General features: G+C 35.1%; 1 protein-coding gene and 1 pseudogene across 9 annotated transcripts in view; one reads left to right on the forward strand and one right to left on the reverse strand.

The window, feature by feature from the left end:
* The window catches only part of RNF13 (ring finger protein 13), a 158341-nt gene that overhangs the window by 80253 nt on the left and 65052 nt on the right, over nucleotides 1–13036 (reverse strand). The window lies entirely within an intron of this gene.
* LOC112830650 (GTP-binding nuclear protein Ran-like) lies at nucleotides 11006–11422 on the forward strand (annotated as a pseudogene).

A 13036-nucleotide genomic window follows, 5' to 3' on the forward strand; every position in this document is an offset into this window, starting at 1 on the left:
AAAGAGAAAAAGAAAGAAAGAAAGAAAGAAAAAGAAAGAAAGAAAGAAAGAAAGAAAGAAAGGAAGGAAGGAAGAAAGAAAAAGGAAGGAAGGAAGGAAGGAAGGAAGGAAGGAAGGAAGGAAGGAAGGATAATCTTCAACAAATTGTGCTGGAACAATCAGATACCCATATGCAAAAAAATAAAAAAGAATATTGATGCAACCCTTGCACCAAATTCAAATACTAACTAAAAATGAACCACTTAGACCTAAATTTAAAACATTAGCACTACGAAATTTCTAAAGAAAATATAAGGAGAAATCTTTGTGACCTTAGGAAGGCAAATGTTTCTTTTCTACAACATCAAAAGCACAATTCATAAAAAAAAATAATAATAGGTTTTCATCAAAATTAAGAATGTCTTCTCTTTGAACGACACTGTTAAGAATAAACAAGTCATGGGCTAGAAGACAATGTTTGCACCATGCATATCTGATAAAGGACTTATATTCCAGAATATATCAAGGACTTTAAAAATTTATTAATAAGAAAACAACCCAATAAAAAAATAGGCAAAAGATTGAAGAGACTCCTTACCAAGTAGGCATATTGGTGGCAAATACGGACATGAACAGTGCTCAGAAAAACCTGCTGGCTGGCTGAATGATGGGGTTTAGCTTTCTTGAAGGTATCTGCTACCTGATTTAACTGTTTAGAATTCATTTTGATGATTATTCTAGTAATGAGAACAAGTGAAACGATTCTAGTGCAAACATACATACTAAAGCAAGATAAAAATAAGTTGTAAATATATCTTTGGACTCTTCTAGTAAGACAAATAATTTTTAAAATGTCAGCTACATTAAGATAAATACAATGGAGTAGGGCTGCTTCTTATGGAATTTCTTAATACAATATGATGGAATCGTGCCAAGTTCATCTGAGTCAAACAATTTGATGGGGACCAATTTTATTTGATCCATGTCCTCAGCTTTCTAAAGATCTGCCCTGATGCAGGGATGGATTTTAGACTATTCAGTTAAGACTGCAAAAATGACAAATTCCAGGGGCGCCTAGGTGGCTCAGTCATTAAGCGTCTGCCTTTGGCTCAGGTCATGATCCTGCAGTCCTGAGATCGAGCCCCACATCAGGCTCCCTGCTCCACGGGAGGCCTGCTTCTCCCTCTCCCTCTCCCACTCCCCCTGCTTGTGTTGCCTCTCTCACTGTGTCGCTCTCTGTCAAATAAATAAATAAAATCTTGGAAAAAAAAAAAAGACAAATTCCATAAAAAATTCTTCTCTCAGTTAGGCCTCTGACAGATACTATCAGTGAGTTCAGTACTACTAGACAAAGAGAGTGCAGATGGACATCCATTATGACACTAACTAATAAGGGCATGTGTCTGAGAAGTCTACCTCACCACCACTTGGCTAGAGTAAGAGTTTCTGCTTTGTTTTAATGCTAACAGTTTATTTCCTCAGCTCTCTTCATCTGCAGAAAGTATCTAAGAATTAAAAGTTGCTATTACCTTCTTTTCATAAAGACTTTGTTAGATGACCATTAGAGGCCTCTGAGATTATGTGCTTCCCCCTTCACCTCTATTATTTCATATTTTTAATTTTATTTTGCAACCTATCTTATGGTAGCATAAAAATCTTAACTAGTCTCAATGAAGGCTTTTTTTTTCTATTTCTTTTTTTCTTTTTCTGAAGTAAAGGCTACTGACCTGTTCCTCAGCCAGTTCCAAAGGATATCAGTTTATTTTAAACAGTTTAAGAAATTTAAAAGGTGGTCAGGCCTTTGTATTTACCCATATGCTCTGAGTACTATTATGAGAGCATGCCAAAGGTCCAGGAGATAGTCTGGCTACTGAATGCAGCTTAGACTACCAGAAGATAAAATTATGTATAGTTAGCCACAGAAGTTCATCTAGCAAGGTCCAAAGCTTGGTCTACCTCCAAACTCTCCTGTCCTTACCACCCAGCTCTTAGGAGAGCAGGGTAAGTCCAAAGTTGCATGGTAAAAGAGGCCATCCTCCAAATATGGGATCCTTAATGACTACTTAGTATCAAAGTTCAAGAATTTAGTGACTTTGGTTCACTAGACAGGATATAAATTGTTGCACCAAGAACTCTAGCTATTGGTGTACTGCCTTTTATTTATTTTTATTTTGTATTTTATTTTTTTTTTAAGATTTTATTTATTTATTCAACAGAGAGAGACACAGCGAGAGAGAGAACACAAGCAGGAGGAGTGGGAGAGGGAGAACCAGGCCTCCCGCAGAGCAGGGAGCCCGATGCGGGGCTCGATCCCAGGACCCTGGGATCATGACCTGAGCCGAAGGCAGACGCCCAACCAACTGAGTCACCCAGGCGCCCCTGGTGTACTGCCTTAAAAGCTGCAGACTTTTAAGAGCAGGTAAGCACAAATTCAATTGGAAGCATCACCACCCTTCATTCAATTTCACTACAGGGAGGATGATCAGGATAAGTACATATGAATTAAGGGACCTATCTGTTTAGAGACAATACACAGAAAAATGCAAAGGAGCTAGAGTTTGCTTCTTTTATTGGTAATAAGAAAGAAGTTATTGGCCACAGCTTGCTAGCTAAACTTATCTCATGCTCCAACACGTGTTTTAAGTTTCCTAGAAGAGATTTCCTAGTTCACGGATTTGCAGATATTATTAGAATTCAACAGGTCCTATAGGCACTACTTCAGGTAGGGTTTCTTCACTGCTCCCCTATGAGAAATGTGGAGATAATGCTACAATCTATGAAACACCGATTCCTAACGTAGCCATTATACTTAATAATGATAGCTGGAACTGTGTCTCTTGATTTTTTGGTAAACACTTCAGTGCTGGCATGGGGCAGGCCTTGAAAATGTAATGACCACATTTTTCGATGATATTGTTTGATATCATTGATATTAAAATGATATCACTGAATTAAAAAATTAGAAATAGAAGGGAAATTCCCCATCCTAATAAAGAACATCTTGGTAAAAACATTAATTATCAGAAAACTAAGCCTGTTATCGTCTTGAAAAACAAAGATGATAAAATAACATTTAGAGTACTCCGGACACAATTATTTTATGCTCCTTAAGGAAAGGAACTACCTTATTTGTATATATCTCAAGCCTAGAGGAAGCTCTCTCACATAAACACTTGTTTAATCAAACTAAATTACAACTAAGGTAATGGTCTGACCAGCCCTACCCAGTAAGACATATGCCACAAAAATAAAAGTTCCATACATCTGTTGCTTAGTTCCCCCTGAAAACATGCCAAAAATTTTACTTCAGTCACTGTGGATAAAAATGTTCCTAAAATATTTTGCATTTTCCCAGCTTTCTCAGTAAAAGGTACCAAATATGATTTGACCTTTTCCAGTGACTTGGGGGATCATGATGAATAGGCTTTACCAGACCCTAGCTGGTTTTTCTCCTTAATGTTAAGTGTTAAATGTCACTTCCTCTCTCTGTATTCACTAGTAGTAGGCTAAACTAGTAGTCATTCCAGCCTTCCTCCAATCTTACCTCTTTTCTGTGGTAGATAAACAAAGAAGTAAACCTGGTAAGAATTCAACTCTTAAAAAATAAATAAATAAATAAGTACATAAAAGTTCTAAGAAATTGTCAAGCAAAGTATGTGGTTTTAATGCTGAAACTTTGTGACATTTATTATCGTGATACAAAGGCATGTTTCCTCTCTTATTAAGATTATATTTTAAGAGTGTTGACCTTTTGGCAAATGTCATATGTTTATTTAGGCTTGGAGAGAAGTTGAATTTATTTAATTAGAAAATATTTTTGGTAGGGCTGGTAAAAACCTGTGTTTGTATGCAAAGCCATACTTACTTGTTTCAAGTATAGCAGAAAACAGAAGCTAGAACCCTTGGGAACCTTTAAAATTAAAAATTTTAGGTTACATTCCAGTGGCAGCATTTTAAAGTCAATCTTTGTTTTGGTACATGGGAAAGCAATTTTTAAATACTGAAAGTAGTAAAAAATTGTAGATAGTAAAATAATTTAGTGGACCTGGATGAACTTTATTTTTTAATAAAGAAAAATTTCATATACCAGAATATTATAGGTGGTATTGCTGAATACTATTTCATCAAACTTTATTATAGGCTATGTGTTGTATATGTATTGGGGCATGAATAAAGATAAATTTCTTCTTGTGGATTTGGCTGTACTTTCTTACAGTCAAAAAAGTTGAAAACCTATTTATATAATGAGTTCTTAATGTTCTATAGATTGTCTGCAATCAGGAAAGAAAATTGTGCTTTTCATTGAAGCCAATTAATATTCTGCAACACACCATCACAAAGTCAAAGTCTTTAGCTTATAGGTCTCTAAATGTGGCTCTTTCCAATGAACTTTTTATATTTTATCTTGGAAATGATTAGTACAATAAATTGAAACTAAAAATAATCCTTTTTTTCTTAGAGACTTTAAGAAAACCCAAATAAACCTTTATCTGCAGCTATTTCTAATACTGCCACTAGTTTGAAGAGGCCTTTAAAAAAAAAAAAACCTTTGTAATGAACTTTACCAGTTAGAATTAACCACATTAGTTAAAAGTTCCCTAAATAAATTTTTAGAATTGCAATTTAAGTTTAATAGACATACCCATAAATTATTCTCTAGTTACATATGCATATTAAACTGCATGTTAAAATGAAAATTATCAAAATTCGTATTTTTGATACTACAGGGACTCATATTCTAATCAAATCTTAATTATTTCTCATCCTAATGAGAATGAGAAGCTCCATTTCAACCCACCTACCACTGTAAATAAGGTTGAAAGAACTTTTTGTGTAACAAAAAGGTAATTCTGCACTTACTATGAGCCAACCAAGAATTCCCAAGTACTGACAAACTTGTACTACACTTGAAATGTAACTGAGGAAACAATTACAAGGAGCATTCTGATGCTCACCACCACCCAGTGGCAGAACTCTGAGCATACACTCATTCATTTTGGTGCTCCAAGCACTGTACTGAAAACCTCAGTACACAGAACTTCATAAAACGTAAGTTCTACTCCCAAGTAGCTGACGTGAGAAAGTACCCACGGGTTTTAAGGCTAGAATCAAGCTAGGGAGAAATAAAATAATAATATATAAAAAGAGAATCTACTGTAAAGAAAAAGGAAATGCACAGTACTTTTGGGGTTTGGTCTGACCTCAGCAAAGAATTTTTTTCATCACAAACTTTTTCAAATATAAGACAGAAAATGAGCAGCTTTAACAAGCAATCACTTTGTGATACACTTAACATCACTCTATTGAAACATTTGAAATTTCTATAAAAATATTCTAAATAGGAAGCTCCCTCATGAAGATCATATATTAATACTAGTTTAATATGATCTGTAATTAGAATAAAACTTAAAAGAAAAAAATTACCTAATGGAGACTTAAATGGAATTTGATTAATTAATATTAACTAATGAACATTAGTGACAGGTCTCTTAAACTTGCATAGTATTAGATTGTATATACACACATTATGGATACTTTTAGTGTATGCCGGTTTCAAAACACAAAAAGGTAAAAAGTCAAAACAAAAAAGAAAACCATATATAACAGATCCTGGGTGGTTCTGGAACCTAGCCTCTTCTGACCATACTGGCTATATACTGGGTAGTGGCGGTCCTAGCAGAATCTGAAAAAAACTGGAGCTTCACTTTATAGTCCAAGCTCTATGGGACTTCTATGGATCTTCTGCAGAAAATGTGGTCTAACTCTGCTTCCAAATGCCAACTGAAAAAATTCTCTGGAAAACTGGTTTTCTTTTCTTTCAGAATTGCCAACACAAAGCCACAGTAACTCAACCATCAGCCTAGCACAAACTACCCTTTTCCCAGCCTAGATGTCTAACACAGAAGAAAAAGTTTTCCTTAAAAGGGAAAGAAATGAAAAAAAAAAAAAAAAAGAAATTAATGGGAGACTTAAGAGAATAAAGACAGTTCTCAAAACCTGCCTATGATCTTCCTTTTTTGTCTAAGGAAGAAAAAGAATCTAAGTAGAATCTCTTTCTCAAACGATCAAAGCAATGCAGATGAGAATGGAGCAGCACCAGTAGATTCAGATGTCAACGTAAAAACTGTTAATTCTACCTACAGGATAAAAATTCCTATAAATGTTATAGCAGGGAACAATCAATGGTTGAAATAAGATCCATAACTATAGCAAATAATCCTATCAAAATTAAATCCCATTCCAATACCATTCTCTCCCCCGTGTTATTTTGGGATCACTACAGGCCATGTTGGGAAAAGCTATTCCACAGAAGATGGTACTAGGTCTACTAACATTTCTCTTTCATTCATAGAAGTTCAATGATATAATCCAACTTTTCCTCTTCCTTTAGATCCTATCTTTTCTCCCTCTCAGACATCCTTCATTTATAGTGTATCTGAGTAATCTGAACATCTTGATTTTGAAGCAAAAGAATGTGTGGGGATGAGATATGTAAATAAAGTCATGGGCATTACACATTTCATTAGGTTAGGGTAAAGTACATGTAATTTACTATTTTTTAGGTTTCTTTTGATGAATATTACTGCCCTGGTAAAAGAAGAGTATTTTATCATTTTACTATTGCATAAACATTAAAAAGGAAACATAAATGTGTATAAAGGAAACTAATTTTTTTTTTCATTAGGCTCCATGCCCAATGTGGGGCTTGAACTCACAACCCTGAGATCAAGAGTCACATGCTCTATCAACTGAGCCAGCCAGGAGTCCCTAGGAACCTAATTATTAAAATGCAGATATAAATGAATAAATTAATGAGCTGGTAGCACAAAGCTGTTTGAATCATATGTGGGTAGAAATGTTTCCATCCCCCAGGTATCTTTGAAAATAATTCCTTTTGTAGAATCTTTTAAACATGATTCTGAAGTAGATTAATAACAAATGCTATAAATTACTTTGTAGGAATATAGAAAAGAGTAGGAAAAATTAAATAATGATATTAAGCAACTTTGAGATAATTTTCAGTTTAGTTTCTAGTCAAGGTCATATCTACTTTCTTGGTACTACTGAAATAAAAGTGAAATCCTGGCAATCCCATATCATATATCAGCCTAGAGGCCTAAAAGAGGATAATAAAAGGTAAAACTAGAAAGGAAAACTGGAGGACTATTTTATAACATGATGAAAATTTCATTTAAAAATTAGTATGTTTATTATAAGATCATCCAAATAACCCAAAAATGTTTATGGTAATTTCTAAATTTTTTCATAAAACATTGGGACCTAAAGAAAAATGTTTATGGGATAAATGAGTATTTGATTTAGAAATACTTCCAAGAACATTAAGTGAAGTGAACATGGAGCCAATAGAAGGTTCCAATAATACTGTTTATTCCTTAGTCCAGTTAAATGTAATTGTAAGTCCTTAAAGTTTTCTAAATTAGTTCACTCAGCAAATACTGAGCATACACCAAGTGCCACACAATGTATCAGACACTAAAACTATAGAATCTAAAACATTATCTTTTTCTCACAGAGATTAAAGAATATATAAAAGAAAAAGTGATTAAATGGGATTAAGTAATATATTAAAGAAGAAGTGACCTATTCAACTTGGAGAAAAATCAGGAAGGGTTTCAAATTACTTCATCTTAGAGCTAAAAGAAGGTCAGGCTGTCCAGATGAAGAACATGGTAAAAATCAGATGGAAAGGGGGACACTGCTCAATGCATATGCAGACTTGTAAAACTCTTGAAGGTCAAGGTGAGAGGGCAGGCAAAGTACAGATGTGACTTGAGAGAAAGGCATAAGTCAGGTAAAGGGGGTTTGTATGCCAGCTAAGTTTTATAAAAGTCACATTCCAACAGAAAATGAGTACCAACGTATTCCTTATCATTTACAATCCAAATGTAATTCCATCCATGTCAGGAAAAAACAAAAACAAAAGGTAGAAGGAATAATATCTAAGTCCTTTCAGCTTCTTGATAACTGGCCTATATGACTTTGCAGCTGCATCATTCAAAAATAATCATTAGAGCATAAAATGGTAATAAAATTCAGAAGTACATACAGTGCACCATATCTGTTTACTAAGCTTCCCTAAAGTTTAATTAAAATAAAAGGACTATTTGAAGAAATTGTTGACTTAGTATTAAAAGCATATGATGAAAATATCTTGGATGGCAATAGCAATGAACAGACTTCTGATAACTAACCTTTATTTGGTTATAAACACAGAAATTTGTGTAGTTCTGAAAAGTTCTATTTTAAGTGATTTTAGTGTTCTTGAAATAACCAGTTATTTTTACAAAATTAAGGGAAAAATTCCTATTTCCCACTGGGATGCCAATTAAAGTCTTCTGAAAACTGCCTCAGGAGATTATATTTTTCTAATTAAAAAATTTAATAACACCTTTATCAGAGCCAGCAATGTTTTTTAACTTCAAATACTCACCAAAAACTGGCATTCCCAAACAATTACATTTTGTCACAGTAAAGAACAGCATTGTACAAAGATAAACAAAACAACATTTTTTAGCTTTTCCTCTAAAGAACTGCATTTTTCAGAGGATAGAGTTTTTGTCAGTGTGAATAAAAGTGACTTTTCAGAATAAGCAACTGGCAGATAATCAACAGTTCTTACTAGCCTTCTGGACATCCTATATATCCAAAAACTAATTCTGAGTATGGGTTTTGCCACATTTCTTTAGAGCAAGATAAATTAAAGGGCTCAGATGGGCTTCTCTCAACAGAAGACAAAAAATTAAAACAGTGCTCTCTTTAACTTAGAATGTTACAAACAGTGCAATTTCCTACCTTCCAAAAATTGCTAATTGCATTTCTCCTATCTTATTGGCTATCTGAGTCAGAAAGCATTTGGGATAGTTTGTACAGAAAAAGTGTGCCATTTTCTTTATTGTAGAACACAACTTCACTTCATCATTGACTTCTAAGGAAGAAATAAGAGAAGTCTAGGTTTCTTCAATTATAGGACAACACTCATCTTAAAAAAAAATCTAAAGAATTTCAAAAAGTAAACCCTGAAATACCCACCCCATCACCAAGATTACCGCCACCACAATTACTGAAAGATCCTGATGAAATTTTACTTCTTTTCCCTTCTGCTCTCCACAATGGCAAGGGTTCCTTTCTTCAAGGAAAGCTTTGTAAAATACAACTAGCTGATTTTCATCTGTCTGAGATAATATGGGTATCATTTTTAATAGGAGGCATGACAAAATATAACCTTGCAATTACTATCAACTGCAGCATTCTGTATAGGGCTGAATAAAACATTTCTAGTACTTGGTCCCGGGACGGTACATTGTAATAAGAAAGTTATTTTTTTAACTAGTTTCTTAAGTCAATGCATTCATACAGAATTGTAGATATATTATGAATGAACCCCTATTTTATACAAAGAGCTATTTTCTTTAAAGATTTTATTTATTTATTTGACAGAGAGACACAAAGAGAGAGGGAACACAAGCAGGGGGAGCAGAACAGGGAGAAGCAGGCTCCCCAGGGAGCAGGAAGCCCAATGCGGGACTCGATCCCAGCACCCTGGGATCATGACCTGAACTGAAGGGAGACACTTAATGACTGAGCCACCCAGGCGCCCCAAGAGCTATTTATTTTCAATTCAGAAAAGTACTATAACATACATTCTAAGTGATTAGGTTCTATAACATACCTAATAAAAAACTATATATAATCATCAATTTGGAAGCCCAGAAAATAGAGGCATAGGTTTTTGATCTGAAGATTATAGCTAATAAAGCTAACAGTCTATCAACCAATGACTACCCTTAGAAAAAGAAATGCTCTTTGGGATGAGATTCCAGTTGTTTTTCCAGTAACTATGATAAATTTATCCTTATTTCATACTACCTTGATAGGTGATCCATACTTCTTACTCTTGTGTATTCATGAAACTTATATTTTATACATTACATGCTGGCATGACTGAACTGTCCTTTATAAACCACAATAAAAATTTCACACTCAACTGTCACTGAGTTATTGCATCATAGTGTGACTTATCAGTTAATAATTTAGTTTCTGAAAGGTCCATGTGATGGTTAGTTGTATGTGTCAACTAGGCTAGGATAAGAGATTCCAGAGAGCTGGTAAAGCAGTATTTTGGAGTGTGTCTGTGAAGGGGTTTCTGAAAGAGATTGGCATTTGATTCAATAGACTAAAAAAAACATCTACCACTCTTATCAATGTGGGTGGGCATCATCCAATTTGTTGAGGGCCCAAATAGATGGAAAGGTAAAGGGAAGGCAAATTCCCTCTCTCTTGCTGATATCCACCTCTCCTGCCCTCAGACATCAAAGCTCTCGATTCTTGGACCTTTTGACTCCAAACCATTAGCTCCCTTGGTTCTGAGGCCTTGGGACTCACACTGAATTATACCACTGGCCTTCCTGGTTCTCCAGCTTGCAAACAGCAGATTATAAGAAACTTCTAGGCCTAATACAAGTAAGCATCTTTGCCATCTTTATTCTTACTCTATTTTACACCACTGGTAAGAAGTGTAAAACATCAATGGCTATTACCTGCTACTTACTTACTGTGTGCAAGGCACTGTTTGATAAGCATTTAACATTGATTATTTCATTTGACCCTCACAACAATTCTATGATGTAGGGAACATAACAATTCCTATTTTACAGATAAAGAAGTTGAGGCACACGGGTAAAATAACTTTCCTGAGGTCACACAGCTAATAAACAATAAAAATGGGATTCAGTTTAGTCAGACAGACCAGAGACACTTCTGGAAGCAACAGCATGATAGCTGCCCAAGGAGAATCCCAAGTCCAATTCATACTTGTATTGGTTCGCGATTGTGGTACTAGAAAAACTATGTTTGTGAAACATCATCTGACTGGTGACCTTGAGAAGTACATAGCCACCTTGGATGTTAAGGTCCATTCCCTTGTGCTCCATACCAACAGAGGACCTATTAAAGTTCAATGTATGGGATATGGCTGGTCAAAAGAAACTTGGTGGGCTGAGGGATGGTTATTATATCCAAGCCCAGCGTGCCATTATAATGTTTGATGTAACATCAAGGGTTACTTATAAGAATGTGCCTGACACAGAGATCAGGGACAAGTACGTGAGAACATCCCCACAGTGCTGTGTGCCAGCAAAGTAGATGTTAAGAACAAGAGAGTTAAGGCAAAATCTTTTGTCTTCCACTGAAAGAAGAACCTTTAGTACTATGACATTTCTGCCAAAAAAGTAACTACAACTTTGGAAAGCCCTTCTAGTGGTCTGCTAGAAAACTAACTGGAGACCCTACCCTGGAGTTTGTCGCCATGGCTGCTCTTGCCCCACCAGAGGCTGTCAGGGACTGAGCTTTGGCAACACAGTATAAGCATGATCTAGAGGTTGCTTAGACAACTGCTCGCCTGGATGAGGATGATGACCTGTGAGAAAGTGCAGTGTCAAGAAGTCTAGTTTGTTTGGGTTTTTTTTTTTATTTGTTTTGTTTTTAAGATTTATTTATTTGAGAGAGAGACTGGGAGAGAGTATGGGGCAGGGGGGCGCAGAGGGAGAGAGAGAAAATCTGGAGCAGATCTTATGCTGAACAAGAAGCCTGACATGGGGCTTGATCTCTGAGATCATAACTTGAGCCAAAACCAAGAGTTGGATGCTTAACTGATTGTGCCACCCAGGCGCCCCCAAAAGTCCAGCATGCTTGCCACTTTATTATATAGCTGAGCAGGACTTGTGCTTAATCTTTGGGATGCTGAAGGAGATGAATGGGCTTCGAAGCAAATGTGGCTGTTTAAAAAGTACCTTCATTTTTTGGACCTGCATATTTGGCTGTTTTGGAATGCAACTGTTTCCTTCCTGAGTTTCAAATAAAAGACTGCTATAGTCACATCACAATATCCACTGGTAAAATCTAATTTGTCGCTGTCATTCCCTTTCTTTTTAGTTTAGAATCAGAATAAAGCTGTATTTCAAATGAAAAAAAAAAAAAGGGATTCAAAAGTATGCAGTATGCAGTATTCCAGGCCTTAATTAAAATTAATGTGTCTTCCCTGTAAACTGAGGTCTCATATTTTTAACACAACTGAGGCAAGACAGAAACCATTAGGAAAAACATGAGTAAGGAATCTTTAGCCTTAAATGGCTACTCTGTTGTTAATTTGTGAAGGAAAGATAGCAGAGTTTAAAAACATGTACAACAGAGTGGAACCATATTCATTAAAACTGTATCTACATGGTGAGGTATAACGAGAAAATTTCTAACATTTTTCTTTCTAAGATGAGAATCCTCAATTTAAACATTTTTACATGTACATGTTTTTAAAAATGCATTATACACATAAGTAGAAGGTTACTACTACACTACATAGCTTGATTTAACAAACCTTTATTGCTCTTCTACTATGCACTATGATACAAATTAGGTAATAACTATAATTAAAACATGAACTCTAAACACAGTTCACAAGTGAAATATATATATAATAAATAATAATAATGTGATAAAGGGTAAAGGAGATATTTACAAAGTGGAAAAGTGGCAAATTGAGCTGGAATGATTCATTCTATCAGGCCAGAAAAAAAGTTAGGCTTCCCAAAAAGATAATATCCTCAGCTAGCACTTAAATGTCATCTTGGACAGAGGAAATAGTATATATAAAGGCACAAAGGTATAGTCAGCATTGTTACAACAAGCTGAGAGACTTCAAGGAGGTGGAATGGCTGCAGCATAAAATTCAAGGCAGGAACTAGGAAGAGATGAGCTGGAGTACAGCTAATCATAAAACTCTATTAGAAGCACTCAGACTCATGATGAGGATCCACTAAAGGGACAGGAGGACCAATAAGCCTACCTATTCATTCCAGAGTTGTGTTTTCACCATCAAAAATAAACATTCAATGACGGTATTTCCTTAAATTTTGCAGTGACCCAACTTCGATCCCCAAAGAAGAAAGTTATTAAAAAAAAAAAAAAGTATTGTAGTTTCTAGTTAATAAAGACTGGACTGAGCCAAAAATTACATAGCATAATAATGCAATAAACCTTAGAA

This window comes from Callorhinus ursinus, unplaced genomic scaffold (assembly GCF_003265705.2).
Source record: "Callorhinus ursinus isolate GAN/ISIS: 27379988/994484 unplaced genomic scaffold, GSC_fseal_2.0 scaffold1, whole genome shotgun sequence".
Lineage (NCBI taxonomy): Eukaryota > Metazoa > Chordata > Mammalia > Carnivora > Otariidae > Callorhinus > Callorhinus ursinus.